This window comes from Macrobrachium nipponense, chromosome 14, assembly GCF_015104395.2.
Source record: "Macrobrachium nipponense isolate FS-2020 chromosome 14, ASM1510439v2, whole genome shotgun sequence".
Taxonomy (NCBI): domain Eukaryota; kingdom Metazoa; phylum Arthropoda; class Malacostraca; order Decapoda; family Palaemonidae; genus Macrobrachium; species Macrobrachium nipponense.
In genome coordinates, this window is record NC_087207.1 from 36066665 (window position 1) to 36070708 (window position 4044).

A 4044-nucleotide genomic window follows, 5' to 3' on the forward strand; every position below is an offset into this window, starting at 1 on the left:
GCTGTTTTCTTTTAAATAGACTTGAGAAGTCATGTTATTAGTTTATGGATTTTATTTTGTCTCCTCCATCGCAATTTCCAGTAGGGGACTAGTGCCATCACTGGACCTCAAGCGGTGCACAGTAGGCATTATTTAAGGTTCTTTGCAGCGTGCCTTCCTTAGGCCCCTAGCTGCAACCACTTTTCCTTCAATTTATTGTATCTCCTTTCATAGTTTCTTTCTTCATCTTACTCTCCACCCTCTTATACCTAATACATAGTGCAACTGCGAGGTTTTCCTCCTGTCACACCTTTCAAACCCTTTCCCGTCAGTTTCTGTTTCAGCGCTGAATGACCTCATAGGTCCCAGAGGTTGCCCTTTTGCCTAATTTCTATATCAACTCAACTGCAACGCAAACTCGCAACACTGGTTCCCTATAACCATTTCGTAACCACAGACAACGGGACAGATTGACCTAACGGCTGTGCCATACAATCGTGTTCAGATATATGGGTGAATCATAACTAATTTAACCTCGTTTATTTGGAGAATGAATGTTTATGTTGAATTCAGGGCAAGGGACCAATAAGTATTCATTTATTGGAGTGGTGGGTGGTGGTATCTCGGTAATAACCAACGGAGCGATAGAGACTTGTTATTTCTTAGTTTTTTATTTTGTAGAGCGAACCTCTCCCTGACAAGCGCTGGAAATTGTATGGAGATTTTTATCTTGTTACATTAAAGGGAGGTAGAGGAATAGCGATTGTTTGACTTGGACTTGCTACTGTCAGCTGGTAAAAAGAGAGAGATAAAGAGAGAGAGGCGGGAGGGAGAATTAATTCATGTTTTAGTTTCAAAGTGAAACTAAAGACTATATACTGAAGGAAGATAGGAAGGCTCAAAATAGGGATGTTAATTATACTAGTTGCCCACTCCAAAGAGAACACAATAGTTTGACCGCTCAGTGTTCAGATGGCGTTGTCGGTATATCGCATGTCGTCTGTTTGTTTATATTTAGAATTTGACAGTTGACACAAACGAAATCATGGCGCCAACGGTGAATAAGTCACACAAATGTGTTGTTTGCAATAAACGAAAAGAAACCGATCCTCATTTGGTGTTTCACAGGTCCCCTAAAGATAAAGAACGGTGATTACTAACAGTATAATACATTAAATATGTGCTACTAACCAGTAAGCCCCACTGATATTGGATATAAGATTAAGGCAGGGCATCTGCAGTACATTTTATTTGTTTCAAGGTTTTTTTTTAAGTTTACTGAGTAACTTTATGACTTCATCACACTCAAACCAGCAACCAAACAGTGCTGTGTCACTTCAGGAGTGTTAAGAGAATAAAAAAAAGTGTTGGTTTAAAGAGTAAAAGTGTTCAAGGTATGTCAATGAAAGTATAGCCTACTAGGTTAGAAAGGTTAGAAAAAAACTTCAAAATTCCAAGCCTAACCAAAACTGATTAGTATCACAGCAAACATGCCGATAGATGTCCAAAGGTTAGACAGATTTAGTATCGGTGATGATCCAAAATCAGTGGGTAAAAGATCGAAAAAGTGGAGAAGCAGCCTCCAAATTATTTAGAAGCACTAGGGAAAATGGATAAAAAGCAGCAGAAACCATTGTTACTTCATACTGCAGGTTTAGAAGTTCAGGAAGTTTACAGAAGACAATTGAAGGGCTCGGCTCACAAATCCATTTGCTCCAAGCAAATATGTACTTTGAATGTTATTAGCTCATCGAAGCCTCACAGGAATCAGGTGAGACAGTAGATTTATTTGTGACTAGGTTAAGGAAATTAGCTTCAACTTGTGAATTTGGAGATCTAGACCAGAGGTTAACAGAGCTAATTATAGTAAAGAATAACTCACAAGAGCTTAGGAAGACATTGCTACAAGAAAAGAAGCTAACCTTGCAGAAAGTTCTAGAAATAGCAAGAGCGCATATTTCCCAAGTCTAAACGAGTAGCCGAGTCACAGCCAAGGAAATACGTTTGGCTGTAGCTCCGAAAATAGCCATAGGATTTTTTCAAAAATAATCTCAATGTGATTCCCACAAAAAGTTACCTTACATTATTTAATGTAACCTAACCAACCTAACCTAACCTAACCTAACTTTTAAAGTGATACGTTCAAGAGTGATTGGATTTTCTCTGCATCATGCTATAAGTCAAAACTATAGAATAGTAGAATGTTTTTTAGTATGCTAGTGAAATAGGATGGCATAACATATAGTATTATATCACCTAGATGCTTGATATGGACTAACCTCATCCAAATTCAGGAGTTGAGGCAAAAAACCCTCACGAAAACTAAATTCAAGCTATCATGTGTGCAGCAGGTATTTCTCCACCAAAAAAATACCTTCATTCAGCTTCTGACAAACTTTGCCACAATGCCTGCCCAGATCAACATGTAGAAGGTATGTGTTATCTTATTTATGCCTAGATCAACATGTCGAAGGTATGTATTATCTATTTTATTTATGTGTTTAGTCATTACAATATTATCAACTGATTTTTTATCAGTGAGACATATTTTTCTACATAAAAAGCCTGCATCTATTGCTCATTACAGGTTCTACTAGCTGCACCAGATCAGATGTTGACCCTATAAAGACAAGTGAGTTATTGAAAAATGCTGACTTAATTGTAGCCATATAAAGCTTAGATGCCTTTTTACATGTGGGTATGCTACAAAGGAAAATGAAAGGTGGGGGTATACTCACAAGCACTTTTGCCGTACTTTCTTCTGATAGCAGAATTAGGTACGTACACAGAAAGCACTTGCCAGTATTCTCACCTTTCATTTTCCTTCATGGCATTCTTTGTTTCATCGTTAATTATATTTTTTCCATGTGCAATTTTGGATATATCTATTCATATATGCGTGTCTTTAATAATTTATATAACTGCAGTACATAATTTAGTAAAATGATTTTTGTGTGCTATATTTTTTGTTTATTATTTATTTACATATATTTTGTATAATGCACTTATTGTTGAAATACATATTTTCAGATACACCAATAGATTTACACCACCAAGCAAATTATACATCAAACTGGTTGCTGACCTATCCACACGAGAATTTGTACAACCTTGAATATGGTATGTATTTGATGTGCAGTTTGTATATGTTAAGATTTTCTGAAATGGTATGGGCATCACAATTATTCTAAATATAGTTAATCTTGTAGGTACCATTCCTGCTCTGGAGAATAGATCATCTGAGATAAGAGCTTCATCCTTGAAACATGGTAAATGGTCTATGCTTTTGGTAGATATTACAGTTTTGCTTTATTAACTAGAATTCATATAGTAGGTAAAGATTGACCTTTAAGATTTTGTTATACAATGCTACATATATATTCACTTTGTCTTCAGTGAAAAAGTGTTAGACTAATAGTTGTATTATGGCTATAGGGTTCATCTATCAACTGACCAGGGAAAATTCCAAAGAAGATTATGAAAATATTGAATTAAGTGAAAATGTTCAATCAGATATTGGTAATAAAATTTTGTTTAGTAGTGTATATATTTATGCATAAAATACTTATGATTTTACCAGCCAAATGATAAAGTATGATATGGCATTTGTTTCATTTCATATCATATGCGTTTCCAGAATTTACTGATGGTTATCCAAAGGATAGTGGCAGTGAGGTGTACAGTAATGCCACAGTAACAAGCATTATGGATAATATTAGTTTTATTGCTACAAGTGTTAGTCCTACTACAACTATTATGACTGCTAGACCTACATTTGCTACTAATACTGCTACAACTACTACATCTCCTCCTACTGCTGCTACTACTACAACTACTAATAATGATGATGTTGATTGTAGCATTCTCAATGGAAATGACAATTTACAAAAGCCTAAAATACAGTATGAGACCATACAATTAGGGTTACATGAAGAAGGAGAACCAACATTCACAACCATAAAATCAAATGGTAAGATGTTACCATGAATCAATTCTTTAAGAGATCAAAACAAAATATTTTTCCCCAATAAATGGTCAGTTCTGAAATACAATTAAATCAATAAA

At 35.3% G+C, this 4044-nt stretch overlaps 1 long non-coding RNA gene across 1 annotated transcript; it reads left to right on the plus strand.

The window, feature by feature from the left end:
• Positions 1-2497: 2497 nt before the first annotated feature.
• On the plus strand, positions 2498-4019 carry LOC135226089 (uncharacterized). Its single transcript, XR_010317154.1, has 4 exons — positions 2498-2611; positions 3010-3099; positions 3189-3248; positions 3617-4019. It is a non-coding gene; the product is annotated as an uncharacterized LOC135226089 (long non-coding RNA).
• The last annotated feature ends 25 nt before the right edge of the window (positions 4020-4044 follow it).